Below are 12,500 nucleotides of genomic sequence, written 5' to 3' on the forward strand. Positions count from 1 at the left end.
CGAAGCCATATTTTCTGTTCTCGTCAGTCAATAATTACACTGGAACACTTAAAATCCACAACTATTTTCCCGAAGCCATATTTTCTGTTCTCGTCCAGTCAGTAATTACACTGGAACACTTAAAATCCACAACTATTTTCCTGAAGCCATATTTTCTGTTCTCGTCAGTCAATAATTACACTGGGAAGCCATATTTTCTGTTCTCGTCAGTCAATAATTACACTGGAACACTTAAAATCCACAACTATTTTCCCGAAGCCATATTTTCTGTTCTCGTCAGTCAATAATTACACTGGAACACTTAAAATCCACAACTATTTTCGAAGCCATATTTTCTGTTCTCGTCAGTCAATAATTACACTGGAACACTTAAAAACAACTATTTTCCCGAAGCCATATTTTCTGTTCTCGTCAGTCAATAATTACACTGGAACACTTAAAATCCACAACTATTTTCCCGAAGCCATATTTTCTGTTCTCGTCAGTCAATAATTACACTGGAACACTTAAAATCCACAACTATTTTCCCGAAGCCATATTTTCTGTTCTCGTCAGTCAGTAATTACACTGGAACACTTAAAATCCGCAACTATTTTCCCGAAGCCATATTTTCTTTTTTCGTCAGTCGGTAATTACACTGAAACACTTAAAATCCACAACTATTTTCCCGAAGCCATATTTTCTGTTCTCGTCAGTCAATAATTACACTGGAACACTGTTCTCGTAAAATCCTGGCATAAAACTATTTTCCCGAAGCCATATTTTCTGTTCTCGTCAGTCAATAATTACACTGGAACACTTAAAATCCACAACTATTTTCCTGAAGCCATATTTTCTGTTCTCGTCAGTCAATAATTACACTGGAACACTTAAAATCCACAACTATTTTCCCGAAGCCATATTTTCTGTTCTCGTCAGTCAATAATTACACTGGAACACTTAAAATCCACAACTATTTTCCCGAAGCCATATTTTCTGTTCTCGTCAGTCAATAATTACACTGGAACACTTAAAATCCACAACTATTTTCCCGAAGCCATATTTTCTGTTCTCGTCAGTCAATAATTACACTGGAACACTTAAAATCCAGCCATTTTTTCTGTTCTCTATTTTTGAAGCCATATTTTCTGTTCTCGTCAGTCAATAATTACACTGGAACACTTAAAATCCACAACTATTTTCCCGAAGCCATATTTTCTGTTCTCGTCAGTCAGTAATTACACTGGAACACTTAAAATCCACAACTATTTTCCCGAAGCCATATTTTCTGTTCTCGTCAGTCAATAATTACACTGGAACACTTAAAATCCACAAATTTTCCCGAAGCCATATTTTCTTTCTCGTCAGTCAATAATTACACTGGAACACTTAAAATCCACAACTATTTTCCGAAGCCATATTTTCTGTTCTCAGTCAGTAATTACACTGGAACACTTAAAATCCACAACTATTTTCCCGAAGCCATATTTTCTTTTTCGTCAGTCAGTAATTACACTGAAACACTTAAAATCCACAACTATTTTCCCGAAGCCATATTTTCTGTTCTCGTCAGTCAATAATTACACTGGAACACTTAAAAGCAACAAGCCATATTTTCTGTTCTCGTCAGTCAATAATTAACTGGAACACTTCCACAACTATTTTCCCGAAGCCATATTTTCTGTTCTCGTCAGTCAATAAGACTGGAACACTTAAAATCACAACTATTTTCCCAGCCATATTTTCTGTTCTCGTTCAATAATTACACTGGAACACTTAAAATCCACAACTATTTTCCCGAAGCCATATTTTCTGTTCTCGTCAGTCAATAATTACACTGGAACACTTAAAAATTTTCCCGAAGCCATATTTTCTGTTCTCGTCAGTCAATAATTACACTGGAACACTTAAAATCCACAACTATTTTCCCGAAGCCATATTTTCTGTTCTTCAGTCAATAATTACACTGGAACACTTAAAATTTTTCCTGAAGTCGTAATTACACTGGAACACTTAAAATCAACTATTTTGAAGCCATATTTTTGTTATTAAAACAACTATTTTTGTATTTTTTCTGTTCTCGTCAGATGCAACAAAAAGTAGCAGAAAAGTCTGGTCATTAGATATGAGATACACGGAAAGACTCTCTCAAGCCAGCCGTTAATGGGAAGACGCGTCTCACATCAGGAAAAAGATAAATGGTTGGGGCTTCTTCCTCTTCTTCGGGTGGATTTTTCTGAACGTGAAGGATCTGTATCACTTTGATGGCTATACTTTGTTATTAAAAAGCTTTTTGTAAAGATGAGGGAACTGATTAGCATCGGAATCGTTATTGTTAGGATAACTGATTTCTCCTTTGCGTTACCTCAAAGGATGATGACGTCGGCAGCTTTCTTTAGTAACCACGAACCACACCCTCTCTCTCTCTCTCTCTCTCTCTCTCTCTCTCTCTCTCTCTCTCTCTCTCTCTCTCTCTCTGTATATATATATATATATATATATATATATATATATATATATGTGTGTGTGTGTGTGTGTGTGTGTGTGTGTGTGTGTATGTAGTTTCAGAAAACATTTCGGTCTTCAAATATTTACCGCAATATTTTCTCTAGCATATGAGAATATTCGCTGCGACCTTCATCAATCTTTAATGTTTAATATTTGAGATATTTTAGGTATTTCTTACCAGGAACTTTTGGGGATAAGACTAATTCGTGCTCTGCATTACAAGTCCTACTCTTCGCTGAAGGTGATTCCCTTGCGAGCGAGGATCAGCCTTCGAGGCTTAGCTGAGTAAGGAGGAGGAGGAAGAGGAAGGGGAGGTGGAGGAAGGGGAGGAGGAGGCGGAGGAATGAGGAGAGAGAATGATGACAAAGATAAAAGATTTTGGAAATGGGAGCAGTGGCGAAGAATGTTGGAAAAAGAAAAGGAAAAGAAAGAAGTACGCTAGTGAAGGATTAAACATGCGTACTCAGTAGAGACTGTGACTTCAAAAAGGACATTTAAATATGTAGGTGGTTATGAAGCTGTTTGTTTTTGTTTGTTAGCACTACATCTTAAAAATTGTCGAAGAGAATTTTATGAAATTGGACAGAATTATTCGTTTGACCATCCTCTTGACAAGACTCACTTTTAACAGAAATAGACTCAGTGTTAAAACAGTTTCCATGAAAAAAAAACCTGTAATTCCTACTACAATATTTATTGCTGAGTTTCTACAAATTCCGTTCCCCCGTTCGTGAGTTACCAAGCTAACAGACTTTTTCAATGAGGTTTTTTCTTTTTTATTAAGGAAAAATTTATACTGGGTTACATCTTTCTTCAGTTAGATTTTGTTTTCCTTTTTTCTTTAGGAAAAATTTGTATTGGGTTTCATCTTTCGAACTTAGTCGACAGCATTACCTGTGAGGTGAACCCAGAAAGCACGGAAACTTTCTTAGGAAATTCTTTAAGCCGTGTTTATTCCATGAAGCACTACATATTTTTTTCATGGAATTTCGTCCACTCTTGGTTGTTCATTTTATTTTTTTTATTTCCTCCACGTCAGTTTTATTGCTGCGGTTCTCATTCCTCATTCTCATTTCCCTACAGTTGTTACAGTTTTTCATACTGAAGTCAGGTGTATTCATTATCATTGCCATAACATTAATACAAAAATATGTATTTTAATAATTTACCTACATTTTTATTTATTTATTCATTATTTTTTTCATTTATTTTTGCTTTCTAATAGCTGATCTCTTCCTCCACTTCCTAATACCTTCTGTAACTCCTTTCCAGTGAACACCATATTCTATGGAAGATTGATTTTCAAATCAATGGCCCTTGTGGGCTTGTTCCATATGAATAGGGTTCATCTTCTACTCATATGGAACAAGCCTTCTAAGTAATAATAATAATAATAATAATAATAATAATGATAATAATAACAACAACAATAATAACGACTACAGCTATACTCAGCAAACACTGATCCTTTGAACAATTATATGTAACCTTGACCTACAATTATATGTAACCTTGACCTGCAGTTATATGTAACTTTGACTTGCAATTATAGGCTATATAACCTTGACCTGCAATTTTATGTAACCTTGACCTGTGATTATATGTAACCTTGACCTACAACTAAATTGTAACATTGACTTACAATTATATGTAACCTTAACCTGCAACTAATTGTAATCTTGACCTGCAATTATATGTAACCTTGACCTACAATTATATGTAACCTTGACCTGCAATTATATGTAACATTGACCAGCAATTGTATGTAACCTTGACCTGCAGTTACGTGTAACATTGACTTACAATTATATGCAACCTTAACCTGCAATTATATGTAACATTGACGAGCAGTTATATGTAACCTTGACCTGCAATTATATGTAACCTTGATCCGAGTTCCAATACACTTAATATTTGCCAGTTAAGTGCTTGTCGTCCACTCATTGAAATTTACAAGTTGGGATCAAATTATGCAATTACTGCCCAGCTACCATCGCTTAATTGTTCTGGATAATAGGGTTAATTAAGTGAATAACTCCGTAGTAACTGGCTGCAAATGAATTGCTTCAAATTGGTCAGCCTTCATCCCAGGAAAACGTTATTTAGGAAATTCCTGGTAAAAGTTCTTGTCGTTGGCAAAAAAAAAAAAAAAAAAAATTAGAAGGCAACGACCACGAAAATGGTAATTTTTTAAACAAAGGTAAAAATATACTATTGGAGGGTAGTGTCATTAGTGCACCTTACGCGGTGCACTGTAGGCATTATCTAGGGCTCTTTGCAGCGTCCCTTCGGCCCCTAGCTGCAACCCCTTTCGTTCATTTTACTATATCTCCTTTCAGATTCTCTTTCTTCCATCTTACTTTCCACCCTCTCTTAACAGTATTTTCATAGTGCAACTGCGAGGTTTTCCTCCTGTTATATATTTAAAAACTCCGTAACTCTCAGTTTCCCTTCCAGCGCTGAATGACCTTATTGGTCCCAGCACTTTGCCTTTTGCCTATATTTTATATTCCAGTTCTTACAGCAACCGACCTAAAGACAGAGAGACTATTCCTATTGTCTCGAACTAGTCAGTCATAAGTGTTCAAACTCTTTCAATGGAAAAAGAGAAAAATATTTACTTCAATTTTTTTTCGTATTGGGAAGAATCAGATCCAAAAGGTTTGGGGAAAAATATAACAGTATATCTCCCAATGTCACTCACGCAGTGAAGTTGTCGTGAAAATCCTCTTTTGTCATGTAGGTGTGTGTTTTGGTTTTGGGGAAAACAAAAGAATTAAAAGTATGAATATGCAAAGGCTCATCACATATAGTATATGTATGAGCTTCAAGAAAAGACAAATATTGAGCAAAAAGGACTTGATTGCGTCGAATCATAAATACTGTAAATAACCGTGTTATGACTTCATAATCCTCTTTTTATCAGATACTGCGTGCAAACAGCCTTGACCAAATTTTTCAGTAACAATGTAACTCAGTTGCTATTAATTTAGGGAGAAATTGGGAGAGAGAAAAGATATATATGTAATATACATATGTATATATTATATGTGTGTGTGTGTTTGTGTGAGCGTATAATGCATATATAAATATATATATATATATATATATATATATATATATATATATATATATATATATATATATATATATATATATATATACATATATAAATATATATATATGTATATATATATATATATATATATATATATATATATGCACATTATATATATATATATATATATATATATATATATATATATATATATATATATATATATATATATATATATATATATATATATATATATTATATACTGTATATATTTATATTATATATACATATATATATATATATATATATATATATATATATATATATATATATATATATATATATATATATATATATATATATATATATATATAATTTATATACTCACACATATATATCTCATGATGATTTTCCCAAAAGGAGATGAAGACAACGGTCTTACTAAATTCATCTTTCAACTGGAAAACCTAAGACGAACCTTAATTCAAGAAAGCTTCCATGCCATTAGTGTCTTCATATGCCTACACAAAGTTCATTACTATGCACACTTTAAGCAACTTCATATTTTTTTCTGTGCGAACTCTCACGTTTCCATTTAAACACTTCTTCGGGCACTTTCGTGGATTTCCACCACTCATTTCTCCCGAGACTTTGAAATTAACACTTTCATCAGACTATCTTCTAGCCTCCTTTTTTATTTATATATATATATATATATATATATATATATATATTATTGTGTGTGTGTGTGTGAATGTATATATATATATATATATATATATATATATATATATATATATATATATATATATATATATATATATATATATATACTGTATATATATATAGATATATATAATATATATATATATATATATATATATATATATATATAGAGAGAGAGAGAGAGAGAGAGAGAGAGAGAGAGAAAATGGATAGACTAAAACTATAATCCATTTAATGAGAGTGAGAGTTTGATTGAGAAGACGAGAGAGAGAGAGAAAGAGAGAGAGAGAGAGAGAAGGGCAGTCAGTCAATCGATGAAGCAGAGAGAGAGAGAGAAAAAAAAAGAAAGAAAAATATCTTAACAAGGGATGCTCTCCAAAGTGTCACTTGAAGGAGGCCCTTCAAAGACACTCCGACCTCTAGTTCTGAGTTCCCCTACTTCTCTTATCCCTTTTCATCCCTTCCTTCCTTTCTCTTCTTTTTCTCCTCATCTTCACTTAGCCCCTTTCTTCCATTTCCTCATTTTAACTCCTCTTTCTTTTACTTTTCCTACTCCTCTGCCTCTTTTTTTCTCTTCCTATCTTCTTCCTTCTTTTGTTCACCTTTTTTTTTTTTGCTTCTCATTCTCCTCTCAAATTCCTTCTCATTATTCCTATCCTCCTTCGTTTCTTTTTCTCTTCCTTTTCCTCATCCTCATTTTGCCGTTCCTCTTCCTACCATCCTCCTTTCTACTTCTCCCGGTGCTATTCCTAATTACCCTCTCTTTTCCCTCTCTTTTCTTAATCCTTTTAGTTCCTCCCTTTCTCACTCTCTTTTTTCTCTTTCTTCCCTTTTCCCTCCTTAACTTCTTTCCCTCTACCTTTTCTCTTTTCCCTGGCTTCTTCTTCTTCCTCCAACTCCTCCTCCTCCTCATTCTACATGGAATACTGTAGGACGCTTTATTCCCAGGGGATCTTTGTAGGGGAGTCCTACCTTCACCCCTCCACCTATACAAGGGTTCCTCTGCCCAGCTACGCACTCTAATTCTCTAAGAATAGACTACTGACTTATAGCCTCATATGAGAGAGAGAGAGAGAAGTGAGCTGATATGTTACGGGGTTTGAAGGTAAAGGGTTGTCAAGATATGGGAACCATTTTATAATATAAGTCTTTGAATTAATGCTTTTTTTTATTAAGTTGTTTGATTTATTTTTATTTTATTCTAATTTTTTTTCTTGTCTTCGTGACTTTGCATTTATTTTGGGCGTTGTTGCTCTATCATCTTCTAGGATTCCTTTATGTCTTCATTTCATACTAAATGTCTCTCCGTCCTTTTGTCTGTCTGGAAACTAATGATTGGAGTTTGATGAAATTTGTGTGAAAACATTCGTTGTGGGACCTTGTCAGCTTAATCAACTTTTATTAGTTATCGACGAAGGTCAAGTTAAAAGGGTCTAGGTCAAAGATTTTAGAAACGAATGTTTTCACACAAATTTCATCAAACTCCAATCATTAGTTTTCCATACTTATAAAATAAAATATCAATTACATGACAGTTAGGCTCCAATTCTTAATAACTAGGTACATATCTATGCCGTTATTTTGTACTAGACAATTTAAAAGGCAATTTAGCAATAACTTTTAGTAATCGACGGTCAAGTTAAAAACGTGTACGTCACAAAGTTTGGAAGTCTTTTGAATACTAATATATTATAATAGCAATTATCTAATAATTGAGCTTCAATTCTTAATAGCTTGGTACATAGCTTGGTGCATATTTGTGTCATAATTTTGTACTACTATAATTTTATAGGCAATTTTAACATAATTACGATTACCGTATTCGACGTTTAAAAGTCAGAGTCATGGTCACATTCCTTTGCCGGTAAACCACATTGGTAATTTCAGTCCTCAATTCCAAATAATTAACTTGATCATTTTTGACCTTTAAATGTTATTATAGGTAAAGGTCACAGACTTATCACTTTTGCCAAAGAGTTTATATCTTTGTTTAGGTTAGTTTATCTGTAGGTTTCTTTGTTAGTTTGTCTGTTAGTTTGTTAGCAAGATTATCCAAAAATTTGTGTGTATATAAGTGAAAATAATACCAAAACGTGGGCCTCATGATTAGATTTTGGGAAAGATAGGAAAGTATCTTATTCAACATCCAATCGAGTTTCATTTGTTATGAATAATAGAACTGAAAGCATGCACACCATTACCGTAGACTTGGTGACAAAATTTTAACATTCTTTTTATATTTGGCAACAAATTATCACATTTTGGTAAAAAAGGGTTTACAGGGGTGAGCAGCTGGAACATGTATGTGCTGTGTGGGTTGTTATTCTCTTCGTTATTATTATTATTATTATTATTATTTATTATTATTATTATTATTATTATATCCCCACTAGTGGGATTATGTTATGCCCAGACATGTATATTTGTTTCTTAATCAGAATGATTTTTTTTATGTGTTGTACTTTTTAAATGAATAAATTGTCGTAAGGATATAAATACCTTCAATGTTTTGTCAGGTTTCTAGAGGTAACTTGATATTGCAAGTTTTATTTAATATTGCCATGCTTTAACTATTTACATATATGTTTTTTTATGTATTTGTATTCCTAATTATTAATGTATATGGCTTATGCTGAAATAAAGTTGTTTATTATTATTATTATTATTATTATTATTATTATTATTATTATTATTATTATTATTCTTATTATTATTATTATTATTGTAGAACAAGACGACCCCGTAACGAGGCTATAATATAGAGAATTAAAAGCCACAGTAGTGTTAAAAATGTTTATGTACAAAGTTAAAAACGAAAAGGAGAGACTTTCAGCTACTACTTCGTAGGACTGATGAGGGATACAGAGTAAGTAGTGTCTGAAAGGCTCTCCATTTTTGTTTTTAACTTTGTACATAAATATTTTTAACACTACTGTGGCTTTAATTTATTATTATTATTATTATTATTATTATTATTATTATTATTATTATTATTATTATTATTATTATTATTCATCTATCTTATACACGCGTTACTCAAAAAAAAAATTCCGAGTGAATATGTATGAAAATTATACCCAAGGTTGACCTCATAACCGAAGACGAGTGCTCAAGTTTGGGGAAGTTAGGTTATAAGAGTCAAGCTCTTATAAGCTTTGCCAAAACCGATAGCTAGTTCATTTACTCACTGATAAGTGGGATGATTTCCAGTGGTGTCACTGTCTATCCCGATTCTTAACCATTTTACCAATATTTATATTTATTATTATCAAATATATGTATACTAGTTGTTTGGATAACTAGTATATGAATAAAGCTTGATTTTGAATAATGAGAGAGAGAGAGAGAGAGAGAGAGAGAGAGAGAGAGAGAAAGCAGATAGAACATAGGAATAAAAAGACTTTGGTTCGAGCTCGCTTTAACCCCACCCTCAACAACAATAAAAACAACAACAAAACAACAGCAGCAACAAAAACAACAACAAAGCAACAATAAAAACAACAATGCACCAGCAACAAAAACAACAACAACAACAAAAACAACAGCACCGCTGCTTTTCCAACACTTGTCAGAACAACGGCTTCATTGGTCTCATGAATATTCATACGTGGGCGCACACACGAGGCGTCTCTTGTTACCGCGCACTTGTAGTGACTAATTTATTTGCATAGGAGAAACGTTTTTTAACCGTTCGTTTTTCTACGTGAGTCAGAATGCGTTTGTCTTTATGCTTGCGCTTGTTGAAATGCAAACAAAAACAGAAACGTATACACAAGTGCAAGAATTAAATCTAAACGTAAACACAGGGTAAATACTTCTGTACATGAGTGTTTGCATGTTAACGTTAACAGGCGTGATTATATGTTGTATGTGTGTGCATGTATGTATGTATAATTTGTGCATACTGATAGCAGATTCTGTAGGGAAATTCAGAGTTCTGAAGTCAGTTTAATCTTTGATCTCTGAATAATTTTTAGTACATACACGCTAGTCTACAACTGCCCTTAAGCCATGAATTTTTGTAAAGCATTGAAAGATGGCACCTTGATTCCTGTGGTACTGCAGAGGTCTTTACAAGACTGTGGTGCTGTGGCGTGAAGTTGCATGATTCTTCTTTGTGCGAGAGGCTGTACTATTCCTAAGTACCTTGGTAAGACATCTGATTGAGGCTGCCGAAGATTTTGATAAACTTTCATATGGTTCTCCAGGAGTTACCCGTGTCTCTTCTTGGAAGTACGTAACGTACCTATTTGATTGCACTCTTGGTACCCGTCATTAAATGATAACTATTTATTGTCGTAAGTTTTCGAGAAAATATTATTGCATATTCCTCAAGCAGTTAACCTTGCATTATATATTTGTCTAAGAGTTTATATTTCTACGTTTACATGATTGTGGTGCAGTTAAAATATTGCATATTCTCAGAGCATTGAATCTTGCAAGATATATTTGTGTTCATATAACTATGTTTATATGATTATATCTTGCAGTTAAAATACTGCATATTCCCCAAGCAGTGAATCTTGCAAGATGTATTTGTGTGTTTATGTATCTACGTTGATATAACTATATCTTGCAGTTAAAATATTGCATGTTTCCCAAACAGTGAATCTTGCAATATATATTTGTGTTTATACAACTACGTTTATATAATTGCATCTTGCAGTTTTTAGTCCTCATATTGTTTCCCAACATATCACTCTTTACATTCATCCTCTTGATTAACTACTTCTAAGAAGCCACTCATTACATAGTAGGAACCCTACGGACATCGTAATCAATTTTCTACCGTATCTAGAATCCATTTCTTCATTCGACGCGCGTTCAGTGAATGACATCTCATCAGTGGCATATGATGATGCTCTCCTAAGCTCAGCTCGAGAGACCCTCGTGTCTTGTACCCATATGGATTCGGTGACGCGTCGATTGAAAAGAGATGGATATTCGTAAATATTTTATTGATGATAATTAATCTCTCTCTCTCTCTCTCTCTCTCTCTCTCTCTCTCTCTCTCTCTCTCTCTTTAGAAGAGGTTTATAAGGACCCTCTCTGCATTTGGATAGCAAATGTTCAGCATTAGGATTTAATATGTTGGGAAGGAAGTCGAAGATAGTTTTATGATTCTGTATTACCCTTCAGTGTTTTTTTTTATTATTTTTTAGTTTTGGCTCTATGAACGTTGTTTAAATTTAAAGAGTAAAACACCAAGCTAAATCACTTTGATATTTTATGAAATCGTAGTGAAACGCATGAAACATTTAGCAACATGATACCTCATCGACTTTTTTTTTTTAAATTAAAAAGACGTCTGAAGCACACAAGACAAAGCAACCCGTTACTTCAGTAACTTAAGGTCATCACATTCCAAACCTGTCTTCTGCATTCCTCAAACTATTTTGTCCGTAAGACTTTGCTGGTAACTTTCCATTTGTCAAACTATGTAATTTTATGGAATTTATGACTTAAATTAGCTTCTTCTCCCTAACTTTATGAAAAATATAAAATAAATTAACTTTTCTTACATTTATGAAATTATGAAATGAATTAAATTTTCCACCCTGACTATGAAATTTATGGAATAGATTAACTTTTCCTCGTTAACTTTATGAAATTTATGAAACGAATTGACTTTTCCTCCCCAACTTTAAGAAATTGATGAAATTTATAAATTAACTTTTCCTCCCTAACTTTATGAAACTGATGAGAGAAATTAACTTTTCCTCCCGAATTTCATGAAACGTATGACAAATTAACTATTCTTCCCTGACTTTATGAAATTTATGAAATAAATTAACTGATGAAATGAATTAACTTTTCCCCCTAAACTTTATGAAATCTATGAAATAAACAAACTTTTCCCCCCCTAACTTGATGAAATTTATGACAAAAATCAACTTTCCCTCCCTAACTGGTTTTCCAGTTTTTAAAAAACCATCTCATCCATCACACTTCATCAGTTTTAACAATTTTTTTTAAAATCTGAATATGTGTTTGGGCGGGGGAGGGGGGATTAGCTAGTACACTATCACTTTATACAAGAGATCCCGAGCACGCTAATGGATTACAAGGGCTCAAATTGAATTTGCTGATACGAAGTGACACTCCCCAGGGACCGCGACGTTAGATGAAGTATGAAATGCGCCATCTGATGGTCAGACCCATGTTGAAATGGAAGCTTTATTTTTCCTTTTTGCGTCGACCTTGGAAAGGGACGGGCTTCGCTCCAGTG

At 33.3% G+C, this 12,500-nt stretch overlaps 1 protein-coding gene across 4 annotated transcripts in view; it reads left to right on the forward strand.

Annotated features, from left to right (window-relative positions):
* Positions 1 to 12,500, forward strand: part of LOC136845927 (uncharacterized) — a 300,929-nt gene that overhangs the window by 81,332 nt on the left and 207,097 nt on the right. The window lies entirely within an intron of this gene.

The sequence above is a fragment of the Macrobrachium rosenbergii genome, chromosome 14 (genome assembly GCF_040412425.1).
Source record: "Macrobrachium rosenbergii isolate ZJJX-2024 chromosome 14, ASM4041242v1, whole genome shotgun sequence".
Lineage (NCBI taxonomy): Eukaryota > Metazoa > Arthropoda > Malacostraca > Decapoda > Palaemonidae > Macrobrachium > Macrobrachium rosenbergii.